Source organism: Silene latifolia, chromosome Y, assembly GCF_048544455.1.
Source record: "Silene latifolia isolate original U9 population chromosome Y, ASM4854445v1, whole genome shotgun sequence".
Lineage (NCBI taxonomy): Eukaryota > Viridiplantae > Streptophyta > Magnoliopsida > Caryophyllales > Caryophyllaceae > Silene > Silene latifolia.
In genome coordinates, this window is record NC_133538.1 from 277252213 (window position 1) to 277266683 (window position 14471).

Genomic DNA, 14471 nt, shown 5'->3' on the forward strand with positions numbered 1-14471 from the left:
GGCCTTAAGGCCTTTTTGCTTGTTTTTTTATCGACTATAATTATCGTCTCTTGTTAGTTAATATCTTTCGTAATTATGATGCTAATGATGTTTAATCGCTGTTTAGAATAATTAGCATGTTAATCATATGTTTGTCTTTCAACTTATGACGATAACATGTTTAATTAGAATAATTGCATCTTTAAATTATAAAATGAATCAACTTGCTTCTTTAAATTGATTAAAATGAAATTTTAATTAGTTTATTCGTATTCACATGTTTTAAATGACTCGTTTTATTTTAGCTGTGAAATAGTTAGATTTAAATTGCATGTTTAGTTCGTTTTATTTCAAGATATGGTGTATACATGTTTGTTATATCATTTATCGTTGTTAAATCGTAACTTTGCCTAATTAACAAGTAGAAAGCATGTTAATTGAATTAGACATTCAATAGGTCATACAAAATCCAACATAGGACTTTAAATGAATTTCTTTAAAGATTTTAATGAATTCATCTCTTCTTATGACAATTTCTCGCTAGTTGAATTGCGCATGCTTAACATCCGATTCATGACACTCGATGACTAGAATAGTCAGTTTTGACCTCCCCTTGGCCATGTGTTTGGCCGCGTGATACCTCGGCCTTCGTGCCAGTTTTTCGTTCGGTTTGTTTTGTTTTGGCTTAATTATTGCGGTTTTATTTCAATTGTTATTGTAATTTAATCGTTGTAATTATTGTAATTCGTGTTAAGCAATTGTATTTAGATCGAGTTGTATCTTTAATTCAATTGTTTGTATATTGAGTCGACGAGAATCGTCTAGGTTGTAATAGGTAGTGCCCCAATTGCTTCCCTTCCCCCAAGCCATGTTTGTGAATGCTTGTTAGCATAGTTCAAATCAACCTCACATGCTAAATCACTTGGACAAAGTAGATTAGATGCATTAAACAATTAGAAACCAAGCTCACATGTTAGGATCAAAATGGTGTTTTGTAGTGTCATATAACGATTGTAGTCTTATCCAATTAGCCATCATACTCCCAAGTAGAGGTCGTTATTACAACGGACGGAGGTGGATGTTTTATTAATGAATTTCCCATCACGTACTTTCAACAACGAACTCAAATCTCATTTCAAAAGTGGTTCCCAAATTTCCTTAAATTTGGTGGCAACTCCAAGACGATTTTCAACCTCGTGGATCACACCTCCAATTTCCCACATCCACACCATAAAGTTAGGATCATCATTCTTGATGTGAGGCCTGGAATTGTCTTGTTGTATGTATATATGCTTGCTTAAACCTTCTGGCGATACACTCTTAATTGCTGGTATAACTTGCTGAATTAGGCATTCTTTTATAACCTGTTTTGTGATTAATTCAATAGGCTTAGTCTTTAATATCCCCCTTGGCCTACTTCTGCTAGCCCTAGCTGGTGGTAATTGATTTGTGAATGGAAACATGCCTATTTCTCCATTAAATATTAATTTCCCGTTTGCTGAATATATTGGTCTGCTTATTGCACACATGAACGTCACTTTTGTGATGTACCTCATTGATTGGCAACTTCTATATGGCAGCTCCTCCCCCTCCACCTCATAGACCTTTTGATTGTCATTTGTATTATAGAACCATTTATCATCCATGTGGATAGTGTTGCTCAACTCAGTAAACATTATTTCAGTGACTGGCATTGCATTGAGATCAAACAATTCTTGTATTACTTGATTAACCACTAATGACTTGAGTGAGTAGAGTAATCATTGATCCTTGTGTAAGTTAGTGAGTTTGGGATGTAATGGGCTTGAATGAGGTTTAAGTAAACATTCTTTCACCCATGAATGGACTGTTCCAAATGAAACTCCACAATTTTGTGCAGCCCTTAGTATTGTATCTCTAAGAGATACATCCAGTGATTTGATATGCTCAATATTTGGTAGAATTCTTTTCCTATTTTTTTGCCTATTTTCCCACTTTTTACATCAAATTTTTCTCATACTAATCTTGTTTTTTTTGGCAAGTCTCCAAAATTAGATATGCTTATATCACTCACATTGAACCTTGCAACTGCCTCTTTGATAGCTCTATGACCAAGCTTACCATCATGTGACTTTTGAAGTAAATAAATGGCAACTTCAGCCCTCATATCTTCATTCATGCACTTAAACACCATTGTTGCCGTGTAATTTTTTGAAGAAAGCTATTTAATTTATTGTATAAAAGCCTTGTAATCTATAAAATCTTATTAACAGGTAAACTAAAATATCAAACTAACGTGACATGGCAAAAAATTATTATGACATGGCAAAAATTTAATTGTGACATGACAAAATTTATCGTGACATAGCACTAACCTATACAATGTAAATTTACTAAACTAATTGTTTGATATATACATAAAATATACTAAATTATCTTACAAATATGTCATTATTATCATCATTATTTTTAAAATAATTGTGCATATTAAATATTTCATGAGTTAACAAATTCTAAAAGTGATGTTACTTATACAAGTTCACAACGTATGGTTAGATTTCAGAGAATTAGGTTAGAGTTTTTTAAGTTAAGGACAAGTAAATGGAAAATAAAATCTGCTACAGTATTATAAAAAAAAAACAAGACTAAATACCTCACTAAGTCACGTGTCATTTAAAATTCATCTCCAAATGATATGCGTCCCATGCTTATAAGTACAAAAACTATTAGTTACAAATACAAAATATAAATTAATACAAATTTTTTATTTTCCACTCACAACTTTGGTTATTTATCTATTATATCTATTTAACATATACATCTTTTATTTAATGGTATGTTCGTTAATCACCATTATTATACTTGTTTTTATCTTCCTTTCATTCACAAAACTTTTCTTTTCCTCCAAAATAAACTGTTAAAATTAATGCAAGAATTAATTACAAAAATGATCTTACATAACTATCACACCAAACGTAATTTTTATTTTTATTAAAAAAGTTGATATGTAAAGTATATATATATATATATATATATATATATATATATATATATATATATATAGAGAGAGAGAGAGAGAGAGAGAGAGAGAGAGAGAGAGAGAGAGAAAGAGAGAGAGCTAAATGAATTGTTTCACTTTTTATCCTTATTATATTTTGGGATAATACTTAGAATCTAATTTAGTTATTATTTTGTGTTTATATTCAAATTGTAGAAGGATGACATACTCACAATTCATATATATATATATATATATATATATATATATATATATATATATAAAATACAACAATATTATACTAACTATTTTGAATTTTCGTACTTCAAGTTTCTGCGAACTGAAACAAAAATTCAACCTAGGTAATTAATTTGATAGTCAATTTATAAAATCTTTTATATTTGCAAGAGAAAATTGCGCATTTTATATTGATTGACTCAATTAATTTACACCGCTATAACAACAATAGCTATAGTTTAGTGCAGACTAGACGTAATTTAAAATTTCATTACGCACCAGTTGTAATTCGTATTCGCAATTTACGGGAATGAGGTTAGTATGAATCCAATGCAAGTGGTTGCCATTTTATATCATTGCAATTCTGTATGATTTCAAGTCGGATTAGGTCGCTTCGAGCTTTTATTAATTAGTACAATACACTTAACGTAAGTGTATACATTTAATAATTTTGCTATTTTTGCAACACACGACTGATATGAATCATATGATTGAGCGAGTTAAAGCATTTGAGATAAGTTAGCAAATAAAGGTATGTATAAACATAATTGCCAAAGTCGTATGTATCTTTGGTACAAAGGTTTTGAAACTTTAGTATAATATTATTGTACTCTTAGTATAAAATTCTGAACATGAGGTTCTCACGGGAAGAGGGTTCTCATAGGATCTCAACCCTATATATATATATATATATATATGTGTGTGTGTGTGTGTGTGTGTGTGTGTGTGTGTGTGTGTGTGTGTGTGTGTGTGTGTGTGTGTGTGTGTGTGTGTGTGTGTGTGTGGTCCGGATCCGGCGAGGCCGCTAATTATGGCGAGGCGGCCGGCCTCACCAAATTCCTTCATTAATCCTTCATTTATGGACTAACTTCCTATCATTCATTGGGCTGAAAATTGAGAGGTCATTCCATATCTTTTCATTTAGCCCAAAATACTTTCTCTCACTAAAATATTAAATCATACAAAAGCCCAATTACACCCTATCTCTCTAAAATATACATACAAAATCGTTTTCCTTAAAATTCTTCAACAAGCAAGCTCTCGTTCGTTCAACGGAAATTCTTCAGCAAAGCTCATCAATTTGTTCATCGATTGTTCGTGGATTTCATCAAAACAACATTCAACAACGTTGATTCAAGTAATTTCAGAAGAAAATTCGATTAATTTTCAGGTAATTTCATAATTTTGATCAAAATTAAGTATATTCATACAATTCTGTCAATTCACTCATAATTTGATGATATCAGGTTCGAATTTTATCAAATTAAACGATTTCGTAAATAGAACGTTCGAATTTGACCAATATTTTGATCGATTTCCTTTTTCTCGCAATTTCGTACTACTTACTACATTGTTTTTGACGATTTTGCAGCTCTAATTGCTATGGAGATTGTAGATATCACAATCATTGATGATAATAGTGCTATTGAATCAGGTATATCGTTTTTTGTTTAATTATTGAAAAATCTCATGTTTTCTGATTCAATTTGCATTTGTCAAAATTTCTGCTCGCGATTTGACCAATATTTTTAGCGATTTTGTATTTCAGTTTTTTTGCAAGGTTTTGTTTATGAATTCAGTCGATTTTGTGAATTTAGAACCTAATTGTGTGACTGTAAGAGTTGGTTGACTGACTCTTGAAGATGATATTGAGTTGATTTATGAATTGAGTCGATAAAATGTAATACTCCGTATGTGCTAGCAATAAGTATTTCTGTTACTTTTTTGGTGATTTACAGACCTTGTTTTGGTGAATCTCAGACCTTGTTTTGTGAATCTGAGACCTTGTTTAGTGAATCTCAAGCCTTACTCAGTGAATCTTAGCAAATAAGTATTTCTGTTACTTTTTTAAGCTCTTTTCCTTTTTTGGTGAATCTGAGACCCTGTTTTGTAAATCTAAGTTTTGGTTAGTGAATTTTAGAGATTTTTTTGTGAAACTTGGTCATCATAAGTGGTTAGATTCACCTTTTCTGCTCTTTTACTTATTTGGTGAATCTTAGACCTTATTTTGTGAATCTCAGACCTTACTCAGTGAATCTTAGCAAATGATGATATTGTGATAATTAAAACATAAGTAATATTCAGCAAACTTAAAAATCTTGTAATTTTTCATCACATAAAATTTCGCAGGCTCATGGCTTTCGAATTAACTAAACAACAACATTCAAAAATAAAATAAAATAAAAAGCTGAAAAATTAAGCAAGATATGATATTTGTTTAGTTTATCTTTCTGCGTGTTTAGATGAATATGGGACTCTTCTACATACTGGAGTGTGGTTAAAATATTTTGAATCAAGCCTTAATGCTACCCATAGAAAGGGCCCCTTAACTCGGGAATACGTAGCCAGCCATTCAGATCTAGTACACCCAAATTGCTCTAACTTCTCCTGCAACTTAAAAGCCTGTTTGCAGCTAGTGTCATTTGTGCCAAATTGAATTAGTACTAATCCCATAAAATGAGAAGTATGCCTGCACATAACAGGCACCAAAGACTCTATCTCATAACCTTGGCTCGTTAAACAATCTGCCAATTTACAGAGGTCGCGACAAACATACTTCCCTTTTTGATCCATATAACCTGGAACATTCGCCAAAACTCAAGTATAGGGGAATACAAATAAATGAGACATTGTTTGCAATAGGGATTTTTGAAATGTTTTATATAAGAGAGAAGAGAGGTTATTGGTATATACTATATGTTTCAGAAATTAGATATTTATAGGCCTGGTATTTGCGGAACATCAATGAGTGCTGTTCACATTACCCATATATTAAATTTTTTGGTTGAATGCTTGATTGTTCAATGTCCTTTTCTTGGGAATGGAAGTGTTATTAACAAATCATCAAAATATCCTGATACATACAACCTGGCCTTTTCTTAAAAGTGAACTAATAATCTTCACCAAAATCTTTTAAAATTATTTGAACTAATAATCTGATACTTTATTTAGTGAACCTCGGACTTTATTTCGTGAATCTCAGCCTTTATTTAGTGAATCTTGGGCCTTATTTTATGAATCTCTGTTGTTAAACGTTACTGATGTAATTTATTTATTTCTTTTTGAGTGAAGCAGAGACCCTAGTTTGTGAAACTAGAAGGTTATTTTGTGAAACTTAATAACTAATATATACAACTTGGATAAGATTAAAAACTGAACTAATAATCTGAACCAAAAAGTGAACTTGTGAATCTCAGTCCTTGTGTTTGTGAATCCGAGAGCTCTTTTTGTGAACCCTTCAGGAATGACCTATTCTGCTCTCTTCCTTGCTCATATAATATCCTCAGACTTTATTTGTGAATCACATACATTATTTAGTGAATCTTAAGCCTTGTTTTGTGAATGTGAGATGTGACTTTGTGAACCTTTTATCTTCTTCGGTGTTGATTCAAATGTCAGCAACAACTCACAGTGTAGTGTGACGCCTCATGTCGGTTGTGGTGAGGTTCCTTGCTCTAATGTTGGTTCTGATCAGGATTGTGAGGGTTCTACTGCTGTCTTAACAACCCCTACAATGCCAACTATTTCAACACCTACTACTTTGGTAACTTACACACCGAAAGGCACTGAGCAATGGATAAGTAGGATTGAAGAGAAGTTTACACCTGTGGTTGGCAAAATATTTGTGGACTTAGAGTCAGCAATGTTGTTCTATAAAATTTATGCTATTGCTTGTGGGTTTCAAGCAAGGAAGTCTTCAACTAAGAGGTTTAAAGATGGTGTTATTTGAACAAAATGCATGGTTTGCCATCGTCAAGGTTTTAATAACAGGAAAAATCGTCCTCCCAAAGCTGATGCAAAAACAACAACCGTTGAAACTGGTGACAAAACAAAACCTGGTGCAATAAGTGGAAATAGAAAAACAAAAGCTTCTAAAACTAGTACGAAAAAGGGTGGAGGTGCAGGTGAGGCTGAGAGTTCCAATAAGCAAAGTGGTACAAGAATAACTAAAATTAAAAGGTGGGGTTGTGAAGCAATGATAAAATTCATGTTCCATGAAAACATGTACAAGATTGAGCAATTCCGTGAGGGTCACAATTGTTAGAAAAATTTAATCTCATTAATTTAACATATTCATATATGTGAGAAATTATTTAGTCATAAAATAATTACAAATCTTATGCATGCAAACATAAATATAAGAAGAGAAGAAATCATCAATCCTTACTATAATAGTTTCGGATTTTGGGCACAAGTAAGATCTCCTGCTTACTTGTTCTTGAGCTTTCCTTATAATGGATGAACAAGGTTCAAATTAGAACCTCTCCCAAAAGCATATACCCAAGGAATACCCTTAATATATTTTATTAACATAACACTAGTATTAATAAAATCCTCCTTAAAATGAGACAAATAAATTGTTATTTTGCTCTTGAAAAATCGGTTCAAGAGGGAGTAATTTTATGAGGTTTCTTTCTCTAAGTTTATTTCACAAATTGTAGAGAAATGGTAGTATTTTTCTCACTCTAGAAAAATAATAGAAACGTGGAATGAATAATATAAAATGAGAACAATTCACATCAATAAGGGGGAAGGGGAAACCGGTTTTTAGGAGGGAGGAAAAAAGAGTGCCAATGCATGCACATTTGCTTTTTTAGGTTGTTCTATTTAAGGGGTAGGCATGCAACCCTACCATGTAGAGGTTGATCATGATGCCTTCCACTAAACAACTTAATTAAGGCACACTCACCGTTAACCCTCCATTTTCGGTCACCCCATATAATATGGTGGTCCATTTTATTTTTTTTTGTCATTTGTCAAATGTGACATATGTGACATGTTACAAGACATGTTACATTAAAATGTATTTTTAACAAATTAAAAATCATCATATAAATTAAATATGTCACATACAAAAATAATTAGTAATTCACAATTACTTGTACCAAAATGGGTCATACAATTATAAACTACAACAACTTTTATTTATAATAAATTATTCATTCTGTTTCAATTGTTTCGTAAACAATATTTTAATCTAAGTAATAAAACAATTCGATTACTTAGACCGTATCTAATTTAATTGAATTACAATAAGACACGTTAACTTTACTCATAAAATCATCCGTCAATTTTAAGCAATTTAATTAACCCGTATCGGCAAACGATTAACTAAATAATCAATTAAGAGCATTTCCCTATAGGTATGACCTAAGAGGATCAACTGATCTACACCGTCGCACGATAGTAATGTCAAACTCTAGTCAGCCAATCATTACAGATATGTGTGGACTAGTTGACAGTAAAATATTACATCCCACATGTATTCTTAAAATGAGATTTAAACATGTGATCATCATGATCGACAGTTGTGATCGCATTATTGTCGGAGGACACATATTCCAACAATCTCCCACTTGTCCTCGACAAGTGTGCGTCACCAATTCTCTTGTCCTATTACTATCTCCTACTCAATGCAAGGTGTCTTTCAGGTCGTACTTGAAAGTGATCATATCGAGAGTGGTTTCCTCGATGTGAAGAGTAACTGATTGACCGGAATTATCTACCATAGATACCTTCCGAGCGTGGCCACGCATTTCCAGTTCATTACTCCTCGAGTGGCCCTGACATATTGTTTTAACCCTGATAAGGGGTGGACAATTCCTATCGCACTATTCCCTTCGACTAGCCACAGCCATCATAACCCAAAATATGCCCATTTGACCCCATTTACGAAGGTCGTAGTAACATAAATCAAAGTTAATCTGAAACCGTGCTACCTTAGGCGAACAGTCTTTAGTCAATAGAATCGACTCATTAGAATACTATAGTAGCTCTCGACACGACCCAGCTATATAAATTTGCCAGAACTCTATAAGTGGTTATTAGCCCAACAAAGTGTTCCTAACAGTCTGCCTATGTGATCGACTAGTCATCTCACATGACTCTATGGCACTTGAACTTGCCATCAGTCGCATCACACTCTAGTCACTTCGAGACGTCACCTCATACAAGTGACTATGGGCGAATACCATGTTAATCCGGGTTCAGTTTAACGGGGTTCAATATTGTCTCTGCAGCCCGTTTGGATGTAACAAAGTATAAAGGAGTTTTTAGATTTAAAAACTCGAACGACAAATGTGATTATCACATATGAATAGTCAATACCTGATTACTACTTCATATTTTTATAATCCATTTTAATCTTATATGTAGTTGATCATCTCAATGCAATTGAAACGATATATCACATGACTCATCATGTTAAGCCTATGAGAAGGCTTTGGTTACTGGGTTTTATCAACTTCTTGTACCTTACTCAACCTTACTACATACTCGTTTTCCTTTGTAATGTATAAATTTGCATTACAAAACTTCCTGAGTATGTGTCTAGATCCAATCTAGACATAAGCTCTCTAGCCTTAGAATAGCTCCCACAGTTTTCACAATGTGTGGGATCCATCCTCTTGCACATCTAATGATTGCAAGTGTACTCAATTTCCATTGTAAATATCTCTCATTGTTCTTTATTGCCTAGAACGATTCTAGCAAATCAATTTCTTAAATAACATAGCCACACTGGTTCCTTAACCATCTTCACGTGTTTTGAATATGGTTTTGTCTGAAACCTTTCGCAATCTCAATTGTCAATTGTCATTTGTGTAACACCCTTACACAAAATTGCATCAAAACACTTTGCATTACATCCTTAATGCTTCTGCAAGCACTTAAGGGTAATCAATATGGCTACTTGGTAACTATTACTTAAATTCGATTTTGAAACAATTCATCATACTCAAAGTATATGAAGTGTTATACATCATTTCCTATTTAATTGGTTCGGCAGCGGAAGCAAATGGAATCAATCAAATATGTTCAACTTGATTGAACTAGTCATGAATCTTATCAACATAAGACTTCTTATTTGACGCTAATATCATCTGGATTTATCTCCATAAATCTGGATATTAAAGATGTATTATATTTCTCCAAGTCTTAAATCATTCCCAATAATCAATATGTCATCCACATATAAGACTAATTAAAATTTCCGTAACTCCCACTAAACTCCATGTATAAACACAACTTCTCAACCTATTGAGAAAAGTTTTATAATATGATCAAAACATTGATTCCAACTCCTTGATGTCCTACTTAAGACCATCTCTTAAGTTTCACATTATCTTAGGATGGCAAGAATCTACAAAACTCAAGACATCTATTCAATACATTCCTCCTAATTAAAGAAGTGGGGTTTAGATTTACTTGCTATATGTATATCATTATAATGAAACACAAACCCTAAGAAGATCCAAATAGACATAAGCATTTCAACTAGTGAAAAACCCTTTGCCACCAATCAAGCTTTGACATCTAACAATTCACTTGAAATTTATTTCGGATTTTCATGGCTCTAAACCTTGTATTGAGTTGTGACTTGAGCACTCTCATGTAAGTCATATGTTCATTACTTTCCAGAAGTAATCAACTTGAATCAAACAATTTCTTTGTAAGTTGCAAGCTCTTTACTTTCTAAAAGTAACACTAATTCATCATCTTCAAGAAGTGATGACTTTAACCTCCTAGGTTAAGAAGAAACAACGTCTTACACAAAACGTCTCATGTAGCCAAGAAAGACCAGTTTCTTGTGACATAACATTCTTTATGGCTCTTGAATAATTTCTCCCACTCTGTCTTCTAGAAATAAACTTGTATTTTAGAAAGACAGCTTCACGAGCCACAAACCCGTTGTACTCGTGATTATAATAAGGAAAAATGAGCATTTGTTTCTTTTGAAAACTTACAACCATGGTACCTTACCATTTCATATCTCATATGATTCGTTTTAGATTTAGTGGAAAAATAATTTAGACAAAATGATAAAATCCCCAAAAGGATCAAGTAACTCAAAGTAACTTGATTGAAGTCCAAACCATATCGAATAGCGTTTGATTTCTTTATTCAACCACACATTATCCCATAATGCGTGCTAAGAGAGATTAATTTGTGATACTATATCACATTTCCTTTGGCTTATATCAAAGTCTTTACTTTGATAATCCCATCACGACTAAATCGTGATTCTTTGAACTCTTTGAACTTCTTCAAAGATTTCTCTATTTACTTTATTAAGTGAACACATTAGCGTCAACTTAAATCGTTGGTAAAAGAAAATGATCAACCTATTTTGGATCAATGATTTACAACCTCGATCTCCTTTTCAACCAAAAGGCACGAGACATCTTGCTTTGAATGAAAGATACGCATATACCATAAGATCTAATGGTTTCAAGAGTACTCGATAACTCTTTGCGTTCATCATTCCATAATCTAAGTTTAATCTTGGGTTACCAATTTGAGTCTTGCATCATCTTCATGATATATCATTCTAGTTTGGTTTAAAATATAATCATCTTGATAATGGGCTAGCCATACATCAAATTATGGTGTATAGAGTCACAAAAGTGAAACCTCTTTTGTATCTTAACAAGTTTATATTCTTATTTAGAGTGTATGCACTTAATAGTCACAATTAATTACAACTCTAAACCCAAAAACTAGATTGAGTACACAATGACTCTATCTCTCAACATAATTGTTGCTAGTCGTCATATTCTAATCATCCTATGTATCAAATACAATGATGAAAACCACCACCGATTTCTAATATTGACGAACTAGTACTAGCAAAATTTATGTCAATCAAATAAACATTTAAAGAAGAAGGTCCCATTAGATGTCCCACAACTAACTTGTTGATTCTTCAATAATTTGGGGTAGTTTCCTTTCTAGCGTCCAACAATTAAGACAATGGAAACTTTATCGGTCGGGATTCATAGGTTTAGTATCGTTATTCTCAATAACTTTACTGTTAACATTACCTTGTATCAATTCCATTCTAATTTTACTTCTTTAACACCTTATTCTTTTCTTAACGGTTTAAGAGAATGCTCCCACTCATTTCAATGAGTCTTTGCCAAGAGAAGCAAAATTAAAAATCATGAAGACTACTCTTCATTCGTTTGTTTAGTCTTAAAACTTTCATTGAAGTGGTTGCTGTTGGAGCTTGTGTCCTCCACAAATTAGTGTGATAACATTTGTAAATGTCTTACAGGTTCACAAGGTTATACTTCGTATTTAATCAGTTGATTAACGATTACCTAATAACGGTTGGCTTGCTAGAAAGTTTGACGTTATTATCATACAGATGGCGGTGATCAACTGGTCCCTAAAGGTCACACCTATAGGATGTATTTGAGAGATGTGGTTATAGAAATATGATCACATTGATGCCTTATATGACTAAATAGTTAGTCAATGTGTTGATGAGACAATTATTTAATGAAGATTAAATAATATTAGCTGAGACGAATTAACTGTCAATTCGTAAATTGAATATAATAAGTTATATTTAATTAAATGTATGTAATGTTAGCTTGGACGAATTAATCTGTTAATTCGTAATTAAATGTAATCGGTTATATTTAATATCAACAAGATGAATGTGTCATAGTGGTAATAGTGAGGGTACTCAAACCAAGAGGTCATGGGTTCGATCCTCAGTAGATGACAATTTAACACATTTTATACATTTTTGGAATAACCGAAAAAGAGAAAGATATCTCTTCTATTTTTTTGGATTTGGGCCTAGAATTTTAGAGAAAAAAAAAACTCCCTCATCCTTCTTATTTTCGGTTACAATAAGAGGTGAGGTGATATCATTTTTAACCTAATTCATTCTAACCTAATCCTTGCCTCTCATCTCTATGAAAAACACAAAAAACCTAAAAATTAATTAGTTGTTCATAGGCATAATCAAAGGGCATTTCTCGTATCATCTTAATTTGTAGATGTCTGGATCGATTCTAGCATAATCAAAGGGCATTTCTCATATCATCTTGGGTGCAACTGATAGGAGAATATCATTGCGATATTGTTCATAGGCCATATAAGCTAGGACCGAAGGTTATTTCGTCATCTCTTTACCCTTTTGTTTATGCAATTTATTTTATGACATGCTTTCATCATGATAAATTCGTTATAGTCCTTAAATTTAAAGGGATGCATACAGATAAATCCCATAAGTGGTATCAGAGTCAAGGCCACGAATTTTAATTTTGATGATTTTCATAAAATCGTTTGTTTATAACATTAGGGTTTCAAAAAAAAAAAATTAATGGTTCGGCTCGAAAAAATTTTGTGCCGAGAGGAATTTTTTTTTGCAGATTGTTGCGTTTTTTTTTGTTGCTTTATTTCCATTTGATTCTCATATTGTTGTTTTTAATCGGTTAAGATAATAATATGATAATTTGTAGATGTTTCGATTTATTAAATCGAGATGTAAATGGAAATCGGTTTTGCCGAATTGGTAAAATATTTTGGGGCTGTTTTAATTTTTGTATAGCCGTGAATTTTTTTTTCTGCTGTTTCTGTACTGTTCACGGATGAACAGTATTAAAAAAAAAAAATTCTGTTTTTTTTCTCTCTCGGTTTTTCTTGAAAAACCGATTAATGTTTTTTTTGCGGTTGTTTTTGTTTATGCCGATTTGAAAAGCATCCGAGAAAAGAATTTTTTTTTTGTTACTGTTCACAGGGGATGAATCTAAAAAAAAAAAAAAAAAAAATATTGTTTTGGTTTTTACAGATAAAACCGTGTATAAAATAAGAAACAGGCTTGTTTTGTTTTTCCTTGATTATGCCGAGAACTTTTATAATTTTTTTTTTTTGTTTTTAGCCAATTAGTTATTGTGAAACGGTTCACAGTTAAAGATACCTAATTATTTTAAAGCAGTTTAAAATATTGCTGGATTAAATTCATATTACAAGTTTAATATGAATTAAGTTTGAAATTAATGTGATCAATTGAGGAATTGTCGCTTAATTTGTTAATTTAAATAGGTGGTTTGGATAAATTAATCAACATAATTAAGGAATTGTGTCATGTATGTTTAATTTATTTTTAGTTGATGCATTTTATTTTATTTTTGTTGAATGAATCGTTGAATTAATTTATTTACGTATTTTTTTTGCAATCGGTTGTAATTTGTAATACTTAGTGTGTCCTTAGTCAAATTATGTTTTCGTAATGAAGGAAACATAATTTTTAATGTAATTATGAGATCTCGAATCTCCTTTATTTTTCTTTAGTTTTTGGGTTTTGAAATTAGAATGTAATAAATAGGTTTATTATGTAAATTTATTTATTGTAATTTTCAAAGAAGACTAAAGATGGAGATTGGAGCTCACTCCCGCTACATGGATCAAGATGGAACATCGAGACAAGCATCTCGGGTCCAAGGATGGATTCCAAACTTGTATTTAATGTTCATTTTGATAG